The sequence below is a fragment of the Lonchura striata genome, chromosome 12 (assembly GCF_046129695.1).
Source record: "Lonchura striata isolate bLonStr1 chromosome 12, bLonStr1.mat, whole genome shotgun sequence".
Lineage (NCBI taxonomy): Eukaryota > Metazoa > Chordata > Aves > Passeriformes > Estrildidae > Lonchura > Lonchura striata.
In genome coordinates, this window is record NC_134614.1 from 6,520,742 (window position 1) to 6,542,507 (window position 21,766).

Consider the following 21,766-nt stretch of genomic DNA (forward strand, 5'->3'; position numbering starts at 1 on the left):
TTTCTCACAGACCTGCAAATCGTAAGGTCCCTGTACTGACCGTTCTCACCTTCACTTCCAGCAGCAAACAGGTACACTAGAAAGAAAAGATGAGGCTACGTGCTGCTGTTGGAGGTCCCAGTTGAGGCCCGATGCCTCTGGTGGGAGCGGTTGCTCCTACGGGAACTCTCTGACGGTGTTCCCGTGCGCCTGGGCCTCTCAGTGGTTGCTGCTCTCCTCCTGCTCCTGTCCTGGCGACTCCTGGACCGGAGAGGTTGATCTGAGGCTCTGCGCTGCAGGTGGGAGCGGCTGCGTCTGGGGGACGTCCCTGACGGAGTATCCCTTTGCCTGGGCCTCTCAGTCCTTGGTCTTGTCATGCTGCACATGTCACAGCGACTCCTCGATCGGACTGGTCCATCTGGGGCCCGATTTTGCTGGCGGGAGCGGGTGTGCCCGCGGCCAGGCCCAGCATGTCTGGAATGTCCCCTGTCCTCAAGCTCAGGGGTGCTGCTGTACATTGACCTTGTTCTGCTGGGGCTGCTGGTGTCCAGTGAGGGAGATGGCAGAGACTGCTGCCGTGCTGTGTGTTGCTGGCTGCTGCGGCTGCTGGTCTCTGCGGATGAAGCCTGGGGATCCAGCCCCGATGGCACCGGGCCATGGGAGCTGGGGCTGATGGCCTCAGATTCTGTGGAGCCGTGAGCAGGCTCCAGTCCTGACTGATTGGTCGGGCTGGGGCCACTGAGCTCTGGCTCATTCCTGGAGGCTGTAAGGACAAGCAGGAATGTCAAAGAGCACCCAGGCCCAAGGCAAGCCTGGCCAGAGCAGAACCCCAGCCCTTCAGGAGCAGACGGGCTCTGCCAGGCCCAGCCTGGGCACTGCCCCCAGCCCAGGGACACCGGGTGCTTTGCCTCTTACCCGTTTCAAGACCAGCACAGCTGTCACACTCCCAGCTCTGTATGCTGTTTTTCAGGCCGGAGCAGCGCCTGTGGGTGCCCTCAGCAGCGCAGGAGGAGCACAGGAGCAGTTCCCAGGGCCTGGGGAAGCAAATGGGTTTATGGCACTGAGGACAAAGTGATTGTCCGGCCAAGCTCTTCTAGTTCTTTTCTCTTTGAGCCCTTGAAGTGACACGGCTACCCTGCAGAGCCTCAGGTGCAGCTCCCCAACTTACCCCTCTTCCTCTGCCTCCTCCCTGCCTCCCAGGTAAAGGCAATCCCTGGCATTGCACCTCCTGTGCCTCTCTCCTAGGTACGCATAGGCATGGTTGTCCTCCCATGTTGGCTGTCTGATGGAGAAAGGAAAAGCTGATGAGTTTCTGCTGCCCTCCCCTCATGGAGGTACAGGTTGTCCCTGCTCTTTGTCCCGTACTTTTCCAAGGCGTGCGTGAAGCTAAAGCCCAGACTCACAGGACAGGGCAGGGACAGGACTGGTATGGCAGGGCCTGGCAGAGCACAGACCTTGCAGCTCCTGTCCTGTGCGGCAGGCAGAAGGACACCAACCTGAAGGGGATTCGGATCCCCAGGATGAACATTTCGACAGGGAATGCCTCCTGGTCTCTGCACAGGGGGCACTGGAAGTATAAAGCACCAGAACGCATGGCCTGTCCCTGCAGGGCAAACAGAAGCAGGGTGAGCAAGGCCCTGGTGCTGCTGAGCACCTGCTTTGCCCTGGGGCAGAGGGGAGGGTTCCTACCTGGATGCAGTCCCTGTGGAACCAGGCCCTTTTGCACACTGGGCACACCAGGGTTCTGAAAGTCTTTCTATCCTCCACTGGCTCCATGCAGATGAGACAATCGGTGCCTGGCTCTGGAGTTGCCTCAATGTCCTGCTTTGGACGGTGCACAGGGCAGAAGGAGCTGGAGGAAAATGGATGGGCAAAGTGAGAAATGTTGGATCTTCTGCCAGGGGTGACCCGGAGTGGGGAGGAGGTACCTGTAATATGGAATATACTGTGTGACGCAGCTGCCCTCCTTGGCACAGGGCAGGTGGAACCATCTGTCACAGTCCTCCATGCAGCACATGATGGTTGCCCCGCTCTGGCCACAGACGCAGCAGCGCTGGAAAGAGCCAAGCAGCCCCATCAGCAGCAGCTTCGGGGCCTCCCCAGGCAGCCCCAGCGCTCCGGGCAGGGCGCAGGATGTGGCCACTGCTGGGTCTCAGCCCACAGAGCCGTCTGGTGGAGGAGGGGGGCTCCTGTGTGAGAGCCTCTGTGCAGCTGCTGGCAGCCAGACTTTGTCCCACATCCGGCCAGAAGGGCAGGCCTTTCCTTCCAAGTGTCTGGGCTAAGCTCTGGCAAACCTCACCTGGCACAAATCTCCCTGCTTGCATGGGACACTCACCTTTTGTGCTGCCCTCCACACTGCAATTTGGATATCTCTAGGAAGAAATCCCATGAGTCCAACATGGTCGTTGTCTTGAGGAAAAAGTAGAGTGGCAAAGAACTGCAGCAGAGAGGAGGAGCAGATGAGGAGAGAGGGGCAGGAACTGCCCATTGCAATGGTGGATGGAGCTCCCGGAGCCACTCACCAGGCAGAACACGTGGGCACAGAGTCCGCCCTTCTCCAGTTTGTCACCGCAGATGTCCGGATCAGCCTCTGCTCGGCGACACAGCATGCACACTGCAGGGCACAGAGCCAATGGCAGCGGGCATGAGCACCTCTGCGGGGCTCTTTGGCTGCAGCAGCATCGGCCCCAAGGGCTGCTCTGTCCCTGCCTGCCTGCCTGGCTGATGGGCAGGGCTGGAGGCCTTGGAGAGCAGGGGCCATTGTGGGCACGGGTGTCCCAAGAGCTGCCCCCTGGCCCAGCTGGGCCCCACTTGGGGAGGAAGGAGGCTCCCAGCCGCGGCATGGCTGAGCAGCTCCTGCCTCCCCCTGCCTCTGCTCTGGGCCCCACACAACGCCTGCCACAGGAGCCCCTGGCCCCGGCTCTGGGAGGGCGGCTTTGCCCTCACCTGGCTCCCTGGCACCAGGGCCCTCCTGCTTGCTGTCGCACATGGCAGCCGTCAGCGGTGAGTCCCTGTCCAGAAAGGTCACAGTCTCCTCCAGGTGCTGGTTCTCTCTCTGTCTGGGAGACAGAAGAGTGTGGGGAGTTTGCAGAACAGGCCCAGAGCCACGAGGGCACTAGTCCCTGCTGAGCCCTGCGTGAGCCCTACTCCTGTCCGCCTTCTCCTCCCGTCGTCGCCTCGAGGAACACCGCAGTCCGCTCTGGCTGTTCCTCCGCTGATTCTGGGCAGGGAGAGGCAGGGGAGCCTGCAGCACAGGCCCAGAGCCCCGAGCTGTGGGGCTCCGCTGGTCCCTGAGCAGCAGCGTCCTTGCCCTGCCTTCTCCTCCAGTGGTCAGGTCGCACTGACACGCGGCCTGAGCCCAGCCTTCCCTTTTGTGACCTTGCTTGCACGGGTCACAATGGCCACTCTGACATCAGCATCGTGCAGCCAAAATTGGGGCAGCCATGGCCTCAGGTCCCTGGCAACCACTTGAGGCGGCCCCCTTGGTAACTGCCCAGGTTCTGAGATGGGTGTGAAGGTTTGGCCAGGAGGGAACCCAGGCAGGGACTCCTGCAGCAAGTGCAGGGCCAAATGCCACGCCCTGGGGCAGCCATCGAGGCTGGTACTTTTGGCAGTAAGGTGATGTTCAGGCACTGCCACTCCAGGGCTCCAGCCCCGGCCAAGGGAAATCTCTGCTCCTGCCCCTGGCAGGGGGCAGTCCCCCAGAGATTGTGCATTGAGTTAGGAGTGGAACTGAGGCCACACATGGACTCTAGGTCTCTTCAGAAGGTTAATCCGAGTTTATTAGAAACCCATTATTTTATACACCGTTCTATTACAGGTGGACCTGATTAGTCATTTAATCAGCAACCCCTGACACCATTGGCTAATTCACAAGACACCCTTTGCTAAACATCTGATGAGAAAACAACTGTTCAAAACACCAGCTGCAAGGTTGTTTTTAGTCTTTCTCTCAGCCATCTCAAAACTCCCCACAACAGCACCTTGGAAAGTTTATCTGGCTTCTCTTTCTCTGACTAAAGTGTCACATCCACATGGATTCTCTTGCACTGGAGAAATTCAAAACCTGCTTCAGGTGAACATTTTCCTCAAGACCTCTCTGGAGACAACTAGGATGAAAGTGAAGGCACTGCTTTGTTACAGGGGCATTGCCATGCCCGAATCCTCAATGAAGGAAGAAAATTAGCAATGGTGACACCGCTGAATAAACACAAAGCACATTTCAATGGTCAGCTGAAGTGCCCGGAGGAGACAGACATTAACCACCCTCACACTCATCCTCAGGACAGTTTTGTCTCCACATTTGACAGTTCTTCCTTTGAATGTTGTTTTGTTACAACTCAGAAGCTTAAAATAACAGTGCCCAGTGTAGTTATTAGACCCCAAAACAGCCCTCTAACAATTGCCTTCTGTATTTCTCACTGTCATGTCCCAAGACTTTTATCTGAGGTCAGAAAAGAAAAGAATTCCAGCCTCCTGCCCATGATAGAGAGGGGGAGATTTTGAAAGGATATAAGGACAACCATTATCTGTTGGGAGGTTACTGATGAAGAACAGGAAGTTCAGGGGAGATGGAAAGAAGTCCAATTGCTTTCCAAGAATAGGAAGAGAAGCTTTTTAAAGCCAGTATACTTTGCCACTTTATCTTTGCTTCTCTCCCAAGACAAAAGATTTTTCAGTGTGACTTTATCACAATTGGTTTTGTATCTAGAAAATTAAATGTCATTGTTCTGTAAAATTATAAAGCTGCAAAATCTAAAATTTAAAAAAAAAAAAAAAAACCAAAACAAATACCAAACCAAAGAAAACTTAAGTATTTGTCAATTCAAGTGCAAGGTAGATCAAGTGCTACCTGCCAGCATCAGTTGGCAGGTTCTGCCAAGGTGCAAAGGCTGCCACACCAGCATGGCAAGCTTGAAAGAGTCCTGTGTAGATTCATCACAGTGGAGAAGATCAGCAGGACCTGAGCAAATACAGAGACTTGTACAGTTTCAGAAATCAGATACAGGAAACAATTCCTTCAGAGCTCTCTGCTACAGTTTAAATTCATTATCTACCAGAAGAAAAAAAGTAAAACGGACCTTTAAAACAGACTATCAAAGCAATAGTGGAGTTTTCAAGAATGAATGATTTTCTCTACTCTATGGGACTGGACTTAAGCAGATCCCACCCTTGAAGGGAGCCTGGGAGTGCAAATACAGAAGGGGCAATCCCACCCTGAATTTGTCAGGAAGAGGAGCTGCTCTTTCCACTCTCTGTGGTCATACAGTTTGTCTTTTCCAGACTGGGAGGTTGGAAATTTATTGTTAAATTACATTTCTAACAAATTTAGGAGCTTTAGATATTACTTCAATACAAGCTGTTTTTACTGCATTTCCTTTACTATATAAAAACTATTGTTTTTAAAATTAAGTTTAAAGCACTACTGCAATATAAAAGAAATGTTTTGTAAAAAGTACTTTATCCTTGTCATGGTTTGACACTGGCACAATGCCAGTGCCCCCTTGAAAATGCAATCTCTCAATTGAATGCTGTGAAATGCAATAGAGAACAGAGCAAAGCAGGCCCAAGCTTAATAACAGAAAAAAATATGGATTAGTTCTATATTGCAAAGTTGTGTAAAGACGTGAAAGCCAATGATATATCATTACAAACATCCTTTAAAACTGATCCTTCTATTCTTTTAACCACATTAGCAGCATAAGCAGAATCTGTAATTAAATTAAAAGGTTGTGGAAAGAGCTGAAAAGCCCAAACCACAGCAGCAAGATCAACAACCTGAGGAGATAATTCTATTTGGACATCTGATTCCCAAGCTTTAGTTGTTCGGTTCAACCAAGTTATTACCGATTTGTGACATTTGCCTGATCCATCAGTGAAGAGAGTTATTGCATCTAATGGTTCTTCACTTAATATAGGTTTTTCTCTAAAACTCAATTTTGGTTGTAATAATTTGTGAGCTGGGTAATGAACAGAACAAATACCTGGGAAATTTAATAATGCATATTGTAAATCATCAGAATTTTGCATTGCCCAATCAAGATAATCTCTTTTCAGTAGTAAATAGATAACTGCAAATTCTCGACCTGCTAAAGTTAACAATCTTGTTCTGGCCTTAATTACAATTTGTGCTATCATCTCTAAAACTGTAAAAATAGTCTTAGGACACCTGTAGGGCAGAAAAAATCCATTCTATTATCAACAAAGGATCTCTCTAAGAAGGATCCCATTGGAAAATGAGACGACAAAGTTGCATTTTTTCTCCCAAAATGGCAAAAAGGAAAGGCTTTTCTGGAACACAGCGATGAGCTTGTCATCTTTGGAGAGCTTCCATGACCTTGTCAAGAGCTGCACGAGCTTCTGCACGAGTTAAGAGTTCAAGGAGAGTTGATGTCACAACTTCCTCTCAGCAAATCAAAAAGCGGACCCAGTTCATCATTGGTAATTCCCAAAACAGGTTTAACCCAATTGATTTCTCCTCGAAGTTGTTGTAAATCTTGTAGATTGTTGACACTGATCTGGAGCGGTATCCTTTGAGGTGTAATTGTTTTTTCAGCCATCTTCCATCCCAGATACTTCCAGGGTGAAATTTCTTGAATTTTGGTTATAGAAATTTCAAGTCCAGCATTTTGGATTTCAGTAACAACACTAGCAAGTCCCACAAGCAAAACAACAAGTCTTTTTATCAGAGTCCAACTGTACAGTACCAACAGATTTTTCAAAAATTTTTTTGTTTGCTTTTCCAGGACCTTTTCGAGCTTTTCCATTTGTTGTCCCAAATTTTCTCCAAAAGCTTTAGCCAAATTACCTCCCAATGTTTTTCCTAACTTTTCTTGAGATTCTGTAATTTGCTTTCCAAAAGCATTAACTTGCACATTAGCAAGATGTTGTGGAGAAGTGGGTTTACTGCAAGCTGTTAGCATCTGTGTTACAGTTGGAGGCTGATCAGGTAAAGTTAAAATAATTTTTCTACATTCTTCGTAGAATGAGACAAAAGCAAGGTTTTGGATAAAACAGGAATGAGCTTGTTCATCTGGACACTGTTCTTCAACAGCTTGCGTTAATCTATCTAAGGAAGAGCCAAAAGGTTCCAATTGACCTTGTCTGATAGTAGTATAAGCATTTACATGGGTACCAGCTGGCTCAACTGAAAACAAAGCTTTTCTAGCAGCATCTTTAATATCGGTGAGCACAGGCTGAGGCAATTCCGCTGCCTGATTTTCTGGTCTATGGAAAGGTGGATCACCTGCTAGTTGGGCAATATCTATGTTCCCATAATGTCCTGGGGTGACGTTATGGTGTTTGTATCTCCAATCGTGTGTTCTGTTTATGATTTGATATTATGTTCTGTGCTTTCAGAACTGACTCTGAAAGTGAAGGTTTGTTTTGCCTTGTTATCAGCCGTGGGTTCACCTCCCCCCATGGTCTGCTGTCTAGAAAAGGCTAGTGCTGGCTGGCTTGCTTTTGCTCGCTTGCTTGCTTGCTTGGCTTGCTTGCTTTGCTTGCTTCTGCTTTTGCCTTTGCTACCTAATCAGTTTAGCAAAGCAGTCCAATTCTTTCCCTGGACTGTTTCTTTTCCTTTCCTCTTCCTGAATACCATCTAGCCTGCTCCAGACTGGGATCTGGGAAACACCAAGAAACACCGGAAGCCTGCATTTTGTGATCTGCAGCAGCCATCCCCAGTGCTGGAGGGCTATCCCCAGCGTCCAGACCTGGGCAACCACTCTCAGGAAAGACTTTCTGGATTTGTTCATCTCTTCAGAGTGGTGAAAGAGTTTTGTTGTCATCTGGAGTTGTTAATTTTTTTTGGTGCTGGGAAGTGCTTTGTTTGTTGAATAAACAGGTTCTTTTCCACTTCTCGCAGAGAAAATTTTTTCCCTGAACCAAGTGGGTGGGGAGGGGCCGTGTGGGTTTGTTTTCTGGGGGCTCCTCCCAGAGGGTTTTCCCCAAATTTGCCCTAAATTAGGACAAATATTTTGGCACCCAAATTGTGGCTCGAGAGAGTGGGAAAAACCCTGTATTAATCATATTTTTGTTCCAATTACTTTGTGTTGGTATGGAGCAGTTACTGGTTATGTTGTTTGAATTCATAGTGTCTCTTGGGGTGAAGGCCTGCATGTGTCTCTGGACCCTAGGGTTTTTTGAGATCTTAATCCCTCTATGGTCCCTAGGTTTATTTTTTTATCCAGGAATAGCTCTGGTATTTTCCCTAATACGTAGGTTTTGCAGTAGCAGGGCACTGATCAGAATATCCATCGGGCTGGGCTTGGGTGTAATGGCTTCCAGGGGGTTTATAAAGGTGCCGAAGTCTGTTTCTGGAATGTATGGTTCATGGTTATGGTTGTGCAGCCAGTTTGTTAGAGGGGAAGTAGGGGATGAGGCTTTTCAGCCTTTGCTTTCCTTCTTCTACTCTGAATTTGTTACCTTCCTATTAGAGAATGCTCCGTTTCCCCTGACTGTTAAAGAGACCATCTTCCTGGTGTTTAATCTGGTAAGCTTTCTCTATACAGTCTGCAGTCTCTCTAGAATGAGGGCTGAGGTTTCTAGAGGGGCCGATGAGACCTCTGACCCAGGAGTAGACGCAGGTGTGAGAAATCCTGAGTGGCCAAGGGAGTCCAGGCCGCCTCAGAGGTGATTGGCACAGAAGCACAAATCCTCCTGGCACCCCGACTACTGGTGCTGGGGTGGATGTTCAGAGGAAAGGTTCCCTCCACCCACCATGCCACCAGTGCTACATGGAGCAAGTGGATTGCTCTCATCACGCAGCGCGCCCATATTGGTAAACTGAATCGCCCTGGGATTTTGGAAGTAATTACAAATTGGCCCGAAGGTGAAAGTTTTGGTGTCACAGATGAAGAAGAAAAACCAGTGACATGGGCTGAAGAAGCTCCACCATACAACCAACTGCCAGCAGAAGAAACACGCTACTCTCTCTTCACCGACGGTTCCTGTTGCATTGTAGGGATGAATCAGAAGTGGAAAGCAACTGTATGGAGTCCCACACGACGGGTTGCAGAGGCACTGAAGGAGAAGGTGAATCAAGCCTGTTTGCTGAACTCAAAGCCGTTCAACTGGCCCTAGACATTGCAGAAAGGGAGAAGTGGCCAAAGCTCTACCTCTACACTGATTCATGGATGGTAGCCAATGCTCTGTGGGGGTGGCTAGAGAGGTGGAAAGAGGTTAACTTGCAGCATAGAGGAAAACCAATTTGGGCTGCTGAAGAGTGGAAAGATATCACTACCCGGGTAGAGAAGCTACCTGTGAAGGTTCGCCATGTAGATGCCCATGTCCCCAGAAGTAGAGCTAATGAAGAGCAGCAGGTAGATCAGGCTGCAAAGACAGGGATGTCAAAGATAGACCTCGATTGGGAACACAAGGGAGAGTTGTTCCTAGCACGATGGGCCCATGATGCCTCAGGCCGTCAGGATAGAGGTGCCACCTCTAAGTGGGCACGAGACTGAGGGGTGGATCTCACCATGGACAGTATTTCTCAGGTGATCCATGACTGTGAGACGTGTGCTACCATCAAATAGGCCAAGCGGGTGAAGCCCCTGTGGTATGGTGGGCGGTGGTCCAAGTACAAGTATGGGGAGGCCTGGCAGATTGACTAAATCACACTGCCTCAGACACACCAAGGCAAGCGCTACGTGCTCACCGTGGTGGAAGCCACCACTGGATGGTTGGAAACCTACCCTGTGTCTCATGCTACAGCCCGTAACACCATCCTGGGCCTTGAAAAGCAGGTCCTTTGGAGGCATAGCACCCCTGAGAGGATTGAGTCAGATAATGGGACTCATTTCAAGAATAGCATTATCAACAGCTGGGCTAGGGAACATGGCATTGAGCGGGTGTGCCACATCCCCTACCATGCACCAGCTGCAGGCAAAGTGGAGAGGTACAATGGACTGTTAAAAACCACCTTAAAAGCATTGGGTGGGGGATCTTTCAAAAATTGGGAGCAACATTTAGCAAAGGCCACCTGGTTAGTTAACAGCCGAGGTTCCACCAATCGAGCACGTCCTGCCCAGTCTGAGCCCCTGAATATAGTAGATGGAGATAAAGTCCCAGTGGCACATGTCAGAGGTTTGTTAGGGAAATCAGTGTGGATCAATTCTGCCTCGAATACAGACAAACCCATTTGTGGGATTGTCTTTGCTCAGGGACCAGGTTGTACATGGTGGATAATGCAAAGAGATGGAACAACACGATGTGTACCTCAGAGAGATCTGATTGTGGGGTGAAACTATTGAGCAAATATAACTGCTGGATGTTACTGCCAATGTCTGTACATGAAAACACACAGACATGAGAAAGAAGGAAATGTGTAAGTGACAAAGGTTTGAGCAAGTGAAATAGAAGGAAATGTGTAAGTGTCAAAGGTATGAGTAAGTGAAAGATACAAGTTTTAACTTGATGGAGTTTTTAGGTGATGTTGAAGATATGGAGATAAGGGGTGGAATGTCCTAGGGTGACGTTACAGTGTTTGTATCTCCAATCGTGTGTTCTGTTTATGTTTGATATTATGTTCTGTGCTTTCAGAACTGACTCTGAAAGTGAAGGTTTGTTTTGCCTTGTTATCAGCCGTGGGTTCACCTCCCCTCATGGTCTTCTGTCTAGAAAAGGCTAGTGCTGACTGGCTTGCTTTTGCTTGCTTGCTTGCTTGCTTGTGTCGTGGTTTGACATGGAAAAAAAATTTTTCCAGAAGAAAGAAGTCAATTTAGATGTTGACCAATTGAAGGTAGACACGCCTCTGAGAACACAGAGGGGTTAAAAGCAAAATTCCCAGGAGAACTGGCTCTCTTTAGTTCCAGTCAGCGTGCAGTGCAGCCTCTCCCCTGCCTAGCCCGTGGCTGGGCGGGGAAGGGGAAGGCCCATGGCCTGACTGAGGTAGGCCCAAGGGTGGAAGGACTGGAACTGGGCTGACCTCCTGCAGAGAGAAAAGTGAATAAAATCTAAGATGTCTCCGTTCCCCTCCCCAGAGTTTCTCTCCCAAAAGGGAGAAAGAAAGAGACAACAGCAGTTTTATCAGCAGTTCACCGCGGGAAAGGAAGAGCGGGGGGGCCACAAAGTTCCCAGTCGCGTGGGAGCCGCCAGAGTCTGGGCGTCAAGCCATCCTGGGAGTCCAGACTTTTAACCCTTCCTCAAAAAATGAAAGCTTTATAATTTTTTTCCCCCCCTCCTCAGTTTAAAAAAGAAAAATAAAGGCACCTTAGACCCTGAGATGTTGAAAAAAGAAATTCTAAATAAGAGAAGGACAAAGAGTAGCTTTTAGCTAGTCTTTTCCATATTGACCACAAACTAAACCAATCTTCTCCTTCAAGAAAAACTATATTTTAAAAAGATGCCAGAGCAAAGTCAAGAAACCTACTTCAGCTAAAAAAAACCAAAAGTGGAGTGAACAAAAAAAAAATTAAGGAGTTTGTAGTAGTGCCTCGTGTCCTCAAAGAAAAAAAAAAAAAAAAAAAGAAAATCTCTGTTCTTAGACCCTCAGCCCCCGGAGAAAATGGGAAGGGGGGGGACTGTAGTCCCAAAAAATAAAAAACTAAACTGTTGTTTTCTCCCTTCTTAGCAAGACATCCTTAAAAGAAAAAATCCTAAAAGCAGTCTGTCCATCCATGCATTGGTGGTGAAAGCACTGTACATAAAAAAGAGAAGGGTCACCATTGCAAACTTTTTTTCTCCAGGCAGTGCCATGGGTAACATAAAAGCACAGGATGTGGCAGCTGTGTTTCTTTAGAAATCTGTAGCACAAGAGAGACTCCTGTCTCCCTCAAGAAACTAAATATCAATTGTCTAGAAAGTAGAAACCTAATTAAAGTCCAGATTGTGTCTCACTGTAATATGTTAGAGTTAAATAGTAAGAAAAAGAATGCTTTGCAAAGTTTTCATTTTGATCTGTGTTTATATTTTTTTTCTTTCCTTTCTTTCTTTTATAGTAGTAGCTTAATAAAGTTTTTTTTCTGTTATTAACCTTAAGCCTGCTTTGCTGTATTTTCAATTCCATTTCATAGCATTCAATTTAGAAATTACATTTTCATGGGGGCACTAGCGTTGTGCCAATGTCAAAACATAACAGCTTGCTTCTGCTTTCGCCTTTGCTACCTAATCAGTTTAGCTAAGCAGTCCAATTCTTTCCCTAGACTGTTTCTTTTCCTTTCCTCTTCCTGAATACTATCCAACCTGCTCCAGACTGGGATCTGGGAAACACCAAGGAACACTGGAAGCCTGCATTTTGTGATCTGCAGCAGGCATCCCCAGTGCTGGAGAGCAATCCCCAGCGTCCAGACTCGGGCGACCACTCCCAGGAAAGACTTTCTGGATTTATTCATCTCTTCAGAGTCATGAAAGAGTTTTGTTTTCTTCTGGTTTCGTTAATTTTTTTTGGTGCTGGGGAGTGCTTTGTTCATTGAATAAACAGGTTCTTTTCCCCTTCTCTCAGAGAAAATTTTTTCCTGAACCAGGTGGGTGGAGAGGGGCCGTGTGGGTTTGTTTTCTGGGGGCTCCTCCCAGAGGGTTTTCCTTAAATTTGTCCTAAACTAGGACAAATAAGGAGAGTTTTCATATTTTTAACCAACTTATTAAGAAGTTTTTTTCATTGTAATTCCCATAAGAGATATTGTGAATTGGTTAAGATCGAGGAAGCCACGTTTCAATAATCAGCAGGGCCTAAATCATAAAAATTAAATATACTTTTCAACACATTGTTAAAATAAGGAGAAGAGAACCCACTGTCTTTCAAAGCCTGACAGAGTTCTTTTATATCATGGTGAGAAAGTTTCATATCCTGGGTTTACATCATTACGACCATACCTTACTGGTAAGGCAAGGAGTTGTTTATTTGAGTCCAATTTTTTTTTCTAAATTTTGACTAATATTAGACCAATTAGATAGTTGCAGTGGAAGGTTTACCTCTGATTTAGACCCTGTTTTGTTTTTCCCTCTCATCACTCCTGTGTCTGACCCAGAAGAACAGGTAGTGTTGTTACAACAATCAGCTGTCCCAGGAACCCTGCCAAGAAGCTCCAAGTTCTTGGCAGTAGTGTTGTGGTAGCATCAAGCCCCCCCAGGAGCCCTGCCAGGAAGGGTGGAGGAGGAGAGCTCCACATTCCCAACGTCCCTCCCTCCGCTGGAGGTAGCGGCCACAGAATGTGTTGTATCATTCCCAGAAAAAAGCCAGAGCCTGCTACATCATGTCTCAATTCACTAAATTGGATCCGTTCAGATTCATACAAATTGGGCTGCTCTCGAGCTGCAAATCTCTAATTTGTATTTGTGACACTTTGCAATGAACTGTTACAAGTTCCACTCCATATCCCCGCCTGCAGCTGGAGAACTCTCAGTTCCGAACTGCAAATTTGACATGCTTTTTTCCCCCCAACAGCAAATGAGACAGCCTTCAAGGCTTCCAAACGATCTGTCTGTATCTCCACAGAAACTTCCCTAAGCTCTCCCGCCTCCACCCCATCCATCTCTCTGGACAGAGCCATCCCTGCCCTGCCCAGCCCCTGGCTGCCGCCTGTCACCTCCGTCCGCCCTCCTGCCCGCTCCCCCGCAGGCAGAGCCATATCCAAAGCCCCCCTCCAGCTACAACTGGAGGCTGAGGGGTTACAAGTGGCAAAAACCCTGGAAGGGGCATGGGGGAAGAATTAACAGGAAAAGAGTCCAAACTGTAAAGCAATCTGTCCGTCTGAGCCCGATCTGAGGGAGTAACCTCTTGGGAAGGGGAAACTGTGGCAGAGGTGACTCCCACAGCCCCCTGGCCAGGCAGAGCGGATCCAGAGCCCCCCTAGGCAAGCCCTGCCTGCAACACTTCTGAATGAGGCACGGTCGCAGCCTGCTTGGAAGAGAAGTGAGGCACAGAAACAGCAGCCACTCTTTTGCAAAGCTTCCCCAAACTCTCATCTCCCGGACCCATTAGACTCCCAGCCTCCCCAGAACATGATCGCAGACCCTCCAGATTCTCAGAGCACAACAAAAATCCCGAATGCTCTCCCGGGAGTCCCAGGGGTGGATGATTTCTTGGAGGGATGGGAGGATGCCCGGTGACAGCATCAGTGACGCAGGGAATTCCGTAAGAAACAGAGGACACGACTGAAGCTGGAAGCTGATTGGATTCCGCCTTCCCGGGGTTCGGGGTGTTGTTCACACTGCCTGGACAGGCCAGGAGAAGGGAAGGAACCCCAAACAAAACCCGGCACCCCCCCAGAGGAGGGCAAAGACCCAGCACCACTCAGAATTAAAGTTTCAGAACGAGGTGTCCTGTTTTAGTGCTCAAGAAAGTCTTTGCCACAATCATACGGTTTGAAACTTTCCATTAAAGCTCTGGAGACAGTCATTCGTTTGACCAAAGTTTCTTCTTTTTTAAGAGAGACCAGATGGTAAATTTTCCAGTTTATCTGGTCCCAAAAAGCAAAGGTAAAAGCAGAATTCAAGTCTATATTTTGAGTATTCACCTTTACCCAGATTAATAAGTCTTTTAGTTCATGTTTTGAGATATCTGAACATCCTTTATTCTGTAAAATTGTCTCAAGCCAGTAAAAGACGTTCCATTCTGTTTTAGATAAATTGCCCAGGAGCCCCTAAATTTGCTGCTTAGTACTTACAAGGATATCAGCTACAGACAACGAAGGGGATGAACAATTCTTCCTATTAACAACCTGGGCCTCTGGCGACGGAGTCGTCCACAATCTTCTTCTTTTTTATTCCACTAGTCTAACCACCGTCCTCAGAGAGGAGCAGCATTTATCGCCGGCCGGGGGCTATATACAAGTCAGAAATAGGATGGGACTGCTGTGGTATGTGTCTCGAGCTGTTTATTTTTTAGCATCAGTCTCATTACATGGTTTTGACAGTGGGAAGATGCCAGCAGCTCACATCCAGGCAACAGACCAAGAACTTAATTTTACAACTTACTTTATAAACATTTTGACCAGTCACACAAAGCAAAAGCATATTGACAGTAGTTCTATGCAATCACTACAAGCACACGTACCTTTAGTTAAAACAATGCTTGCTCATTTTGAATACAATACTTGCTTGTAAGCCTCAAGATACAATGCACAGAGCTCCGTTATTAAGCTTAGACCTTCCTAATATCTCACCAGATATACTTTTCTGCAACTTAGGAAGTTATTCTATCCAAGTGTTAATACACAGACTATTGTTCTATTTGTTCTTTCTTTCTACTTCTTGTATAATTTTTCTGCTGACAAATCTTATAGCTACTGCGTAGCTCTAATCACCATCCTGGTGTCTCTGAGGCCTGCCTTTTGCAATGTGCCCAAAACCTTCTGATTTTAAGGAATCCCACAGACTTATCATTGTTATTTGCAAGCAAAAGATTGGTTCACAAGTCTTTTTCCATGCTTTTCTCAGTCGTTTATTAGAACTCATCTTTATAACTGTCCCATGGCTGTGTTCCACACATTTCTCAATTACAATTACACAGGTTACATTTATTTACCTGACACAAAACACAACTTTGCATTTCACACTGTCTTTCTTTGAGAGAAACATTCAGATAAAGTCAAGGAAACAGGGCAGGCGAGATGGAAAGCTTCCCTTGAGATGCTTTTGGGAGGGCCTGCAAGGACCCTGCCTTCCTTCGGAACAGAGGTGGCCACGACACATGGTGTTGGCTGTCTTACCCTAGGTGCCCCCTCTGCTCCAGAAGGACTCTTGCCCACTTCATCACTTGTCTGTCCCTCCAGCTCCAGAGCCTCAAACCCGCTCTGTAAGGTACTAAACCTCTAAGTCAGCTGCAAGTTTTGAGAATAAGGCAGTGAGCATGGCTCGAACTAGGGTTTTTTAGTCAGGCTTACAATATGTGTTGAGAAGAAGAAGAGAGAAGGGGTAGATACCACACGAGAATCCAGCACAGCCTCACCAGATTTTTCATCTGGGTTCTTGAAGCACAATGCCCAGCACTTGCACTGAGACATCTTTTTGTGTGTTCTGGCGACCGGAACCATCCCACGGCCAGGCCCAGGGTAATTTGGGTGCCAAAGTCCTGTTGCCTGCAAACAGCACACTTTTTTACCCAGCTGGAGCTGATTTCAGCATGTTTGCTGAGTTGACTTTAGGAGTGTTTTCCTTATCTTGGCAGTTCTAACAGATGTCCTTATGGCCCCTAAATTGTGCATCCTTTGCGTCCACAATCAGTGGGCGTCCTTCTTCCCAAGCTTTGTCAGCTTCCCTCTGGGTCTGAGATCAGTGAAACGTGCCCAGCCCTGAGTCTTCAAAGACCATTCTAGCAACAAGTACTTTGCTTTTCTAACACCTGACCATCACTCCGAGCTTGCATACTGCCATGTGCGGCACACGTTAAATGTCTCTTCTTGTTGATCAGGTTTGAAAGTGTGCAAAGCTCAAGCGTTACAGGACATCCTTTCTTCGTCAGGAATGGGACCTGCGGGGTCCCGGCCCGCAGATCTTGCTGCTGGCCGAGGCTGCAGGGCCAGAGCTGCCGTGCGCCGTGGCACTGCCGGAGCGCCCCGGCAGAGCCGGGCTGGCAGTGCCGACACCTGAGGGAAGCCCTGCCATGGCACTGCCGGAGCACCCCGGCAGAGCCGGGCTGGCAGTGCCGACACCTGAGGGAAGCCCTGCCATGGCACTGCCGGGGCCGCTCCTGCCCCGGGGCCGCCAGCAGGAGCGACGCCTGGGACCTGCCGACAGACCGGCATTGATTGGCCCTCTTCAGTAGATCGAGGGAGTGGCACCACGAAATAGCAAAATATTACACCTGATTTCAAACACCAGAGGGAAGCCATAGAGTTGAAAGGAAAATGGTGTGCCAAAAGATAAAGGGCATAAAAGGGAAGACTAAAGAAAACATACTGAATCTTAATCTGCACATTAATCTCAACTATATCAGAGGAAACATGACAGTGACCTACTCAGTGTTTTGACATTAGAAGGGTTTGCCATCATTATTTTGCAAGTATGTTCAACTCTTAAAAAGCAGTCAGGTATTCCTTTGTCTAGTGCCATGAATTTAATAATGGGATTGGATTTGGTACAGCTATCCCTCAAATTCTCCACATAAAGGAAGCTGAGTACTTAGCCATGAGTCAGTAAAAGAAATCTTCCATTCTATCACTGTTCTGTAGTAAGCACTTAATAAAAGAAGTAATTCTGCAAATTCATGCTGATCCTTTAGCCATCTGTTAGACAAACATATTATAATATTGGCTTATTGGCTTTCCACAAATATTAAAGTGGAAGCTCTATGTATAGTGTAAAAGTAACCATGAAATAACGATATATATTTATTTTCTGCTATAAATTAAACTTAGAGAAGTGAAGTACCTGATATTACTCTTCCGGAAATTGAACTTACTCTTTGGTTCGGATCACATCCAATGAATGCATGATGAAGACCTCTGCTACTGACCGGAGGAGAAGGCGGACAGGAGCAGGGCTCACGCAGGGCTCAGCAGGGACTAGTGCCCTTGTGGCTCTGGGCCTGTTCTGCAAACTCCCCACACTCTTCTGTCTCCCAGACAGAGAGAGAACCAGCACCTGGAGGAGACTGTGACCTTTCTGGACAGGGACTCACCGCTGATGGCTGCCATGAGTGACAGCAAGCAGGAGGGCCCTGGTGCCAGGGAGCCAGGTGAGGGCAAAGCCGCCCTCCCAGAGCCGGGCCCAGGGGCTCCTGTGGCAGGCGTTGTGTGGGGCCCAGAGCAGAGGCAGGGGGAGGCAGGAGCTGCTCAGCCATGCCGCGGCTGGGAGCCTCCTTCCTCCCCAAGTGGGGCCCAGCTGGGCCAGGGGGCAGCTCTTGGGACACCCGTGCCCACAATGGCCCCTGCTCTCCAAGGCCTCCAGCCCTGCCCATCAGCCAGGCAGGCAGGCAGGGACAGAGCAGCCCTTGGGGCCGATGCTGCTGCAGCCAAAGAGCCCCGCAGAGGTGCTCATGCCCGCTGCCATTGGCTCTGTGCCCTGCAGTGTGCATGCTGTGTCGCCGTGCAGAGGCTGTCCCCTGTGCTTCCCCAAGCGCTGCCACCAGCTCCTGTGCTGCTGCTGATTCTCTGCCCAGCCCACCCACGGGCACTGCTGGAGCCCCACACCCACCACAGCCAGCTGGGGTGTGACAGCTCTGCTGCTATGGGCACGGCTCTGGGCAAAGCACCCGCGTGTCCCTGGGCTGGGGGCAGTGCCCAGGTCGAGCTTGGCAGAGCCCGTCTGCTCCTGGAGAGCCGGGGCCAGTGCCCAGGTGTGCCCTGGCCCGGCTCTGGGGCGCCTTTGACATTCCTGCTTGCCCTTAGAGCCGCCAGGGATGAGCCGGAGCTCAATGGCCCCGGCCTGGCTGGACAGTCAGGACTGGAGCCTTCCCGTGGCTCCCCAGCACCCAAGACCATCAGCCCCAGCTCGGAAACACTGCCGAACAGGATTTGCCAATTTTTTTTCCTCTTAGATCTTTGAAAGGATTTTGGTAGTAACATTGTTTGACCACTTCTTCAAGGAACAAACGTGGCACATTTCTATTCAGTAAAGAGTTTATTGCTTTCCTTACACTTTCTATTTCGTATCCTTAAGCTTCCTTTGGCTTTCTGGAAAATAATCAAAATCTAACAAATTCTTCAGAGAATTTTCTGAATCCACTATTAGGCGAAGTCTCTAAATTCACTCCTTCTCTTAAATATATCCTTTACGTACAGTTAATTAGCTGCTCCTGTAACATACAAAGATGTAGTGGTTTACCTGCCTGGACAACACAACATGATGTTATACACACCGGTACACTAAAACACTTTTGTTCCTGGGGAGTTGCAAAGTTGCAGGCTCTTCTCCAGGTCCTGAATTAATTCTGCATGCCCATTCATACCTGCATTCCCTACCCGTGCTCAGCTTTCACCTACAGTTCCCAGGGAACAGATGTTACATACTCACCTCAAGCAATAATCTACATTGGTCTTCCCAACCCTTTTTCTTCACTGAACTCTACTGATCTACAAAATAACTTTGGGCCCTCTGTGCAAAAAAAAGAACCAATTAATAGGCTTAAACATTTTCGATTGTGCTGCTGCTTCTAACCATCATGGGCAACTCAGCAATAAAGTCAGGAGTCAATTCTTCACATCCTTCCTGTTCTCATGCCCCCCAACAGACGTTGTCTCCCAACAGAAATGTTCCCTCCAGCAGCCTGTTGTCTGCGGGACAATGAAAGGCAGCAGCAGTTTTCCTCAGCATGCTGCAGTCTAAATTGCAGTGAAATAGCCACTGTTACATTAGAAGCTCAGCACCAGGATCACACATCTTCCCCCAGAACTGGGGCCTGCTTAGGACTGAGCTCTCCACTTTAAGACCCCCTGCAAATCAGACAGGTTGGAAGAGTGCTGGGCACGAACTGTATGAACACAGCAATACATTTCTGCTGCGTTATTGAATCAGTCTTGAGAAATGCACACCATTTAAGCGTGTCTTAAGACTATTTTACAAAACATATAACAAGCAATTGTTTTGCAGGCCTCTGCAATTTTTGGGGACGGGACTCCATATGTTTCCTTTGGTTGTTGTTTTCTTTGTTTCTAAATAGAAAATCCCCAGGATTCAGAAGAGAAACTCCCAGATTCATTAGGACAAAGCACGACAGGGACCTATGTGGGTGACAAGAACACAGAATTCCTAATGGTAACTCCAGAAAGACAGGAAAAAGTTAAAGGTGATAAAAATACCTGAAAGGATCCAAAATGTCTAGGTAAACTGTCAAGGGGCTAATGTTTTGGTAAGCTCTGAAAGTCCAGATTCCTATTAGGCAATTACCTGAAAGAGAAGAAAGCCAGAAATCTGCTTGGCCTTTATTTTACCAGGACTTTCTCACGGGATTCTGCCATAATTTTGAGCACAAGTAAGGATGCCAAAATTTGACTAGGAAACATTCCTAGGCAGGCAGCATTTTTTCCTCCTTACAGAATTCCATGAAGAGTTTAAAAAAATACAAAAGGGGGTGAAGAAATTCTGTCGTACCTCTTAGGCATTCATCATCTTCAAAGAAGAAGACAACTCTAGCACTTTCTGTGCGTGGTAAAGAAACAAACCTAGACAAGTACAAAGGGATTTTAGCATCCAAAATTGTACTATCAAATTCCATGAACACAAGTTAAAACTGCAGTGCTTCAGAGAAATGGTATAGAGTGAAAAGCTTTATTCCCTAGTAACCAAATAGAGCCTTCTAGAAAAAAAAATAAACTTCTTAACAGCAAACTGACTGTGTCTTTGGTTTCTGACCAAACTCAGTTTGGAGTTGGTCAAACCAAAATGAGCCCGTTAATTTCTTGTGCTCAATGTCTCTCTTTTCATATTCAACTTCACATCACATGGGCTGCTGGGAGTTTTGACTCTGGGCAGCACAAATGGTTTTCCAAGATGACTTTCACTGCTCAGAGGTGTGCAATCTCAGTTTCCCATTCCCTGAGTGCTGCTATTAATATTCCCACAGCATCCAACTACTACAGCCAAGTAGACAGCAAATAGAAACGGAACTTGCATTTCTTGGTCCGTTTCAGTGTCTCACGTCTCAGGCTCATCATCACCCTCAGAACTGCCGTCTTGGAAACGTGAATCCTCTTGCCATGCGACTTTTACCGGCTTTATTGTTCTGAGTCTGCAAGACTCTGCAATAACAGCACCGAAAAAGAAACAAAGCCACATCCAGATTATTCCTCCACTTGTCAGGAAGAATTCCTCCTTTCAAGACAAATACTTACAGTGGAGAAGACAGATGTAGGAAGGACAGAATCTGCTTCTGCCAGATTTTCTGAGCTACATCTCTGCTCCAGGATTTTCCTCTCTGTTCTCGGGATCTCTGCTGTATTCTTAAACATTTTATTGTTGCAATCAGAAGACACCGGATACCTTCTGAATTCAGCACAATTGTGTGGGGCTTGTTGCTTTGTGTTGTTGCTTTGTTTTTTTTTAAATATTTTGGATAACTTCACACGGTTTATTTTCTCTCCTACAGGACTGTGACTTGATTTAATGTTGTTTCATCCTCTTTCATAAGGCCTCATTTTATCTACGGTTGGAACATACCAACCATCATGTGTAGTTCAGTTTCCTTCTTCTATAGGTCCAAGAAGAGAATTCAGTAGCAAAGAGAATGTTCGTGGATCTTGCGGTCAACTCCAGGATCTTGCTCCTCCCTCTCCATTAACACACATTTCCTTTAAAATCTTGTTGGGTTCTCTGAAACTTGATATGACCGGTGTGCCATCTTTCTCCCTGTTTGCGAGATTCAGGGCATGACAACAAGGTTTTTCACCACTCAGCAAAATCCCCAATGCCTTCTCAAAGCATGCCTTTCAGAATTCCTCAGATGCAAGCATGAGTTACCTCTCATTCATGTACCACAGCCTTGGCAAGCAGAAATGAAGATCAAAATGCTTCTGCCTACTTACTGTCTTCTGCTGTGGAAAATCTCCTGCGTCCTGACCTTCTTTACACCACAATGCTCTACAGTGCCTGCCAGAAGCTCTTCATTAGAAATGGCACTGTGAGAAGGGTCCTGCTGTTACCTTCTTTGATGCCCAGCTCCTCTGTGTCTCCAAAGAAGGAAAACGTGAACGCGCTCGACTCCTGAGATGTGTTGTTCTCGGACAAAGGTCCCAAATGGTCATCTGAGGGCAGGGTCCTGTACATCCTCTTTGTCCCAGGGTATTTCCACAATCTTTTCTGGTTTGTTCTTTGAAGCTCCAAACAAGTCTTTTAAATTGAAATGAGATTGTTCAAGGATAGCAAAACAGCGCACATCTTTTCCAAAGACAGCTTCCCAAGGAGCCACCTTGCT

The 21,766-nt window shown here is 47.6% G+C and overlaps 1 pseudogene; it reads right to left on the reverse strand.

Moving 5' to 3' along the window:
• Positions 1 to 95: 95 nt before the first annotated feature.
• On the reverse strand, positions 96 to 21,618 carry LOC144247024 (E3 ubiquitin-protein ligase PHF7-like; annotated as a pseudogene).
• Between the last annotated feature and the right edge of the window lie 148 nt (positions 21,619 to 21,766).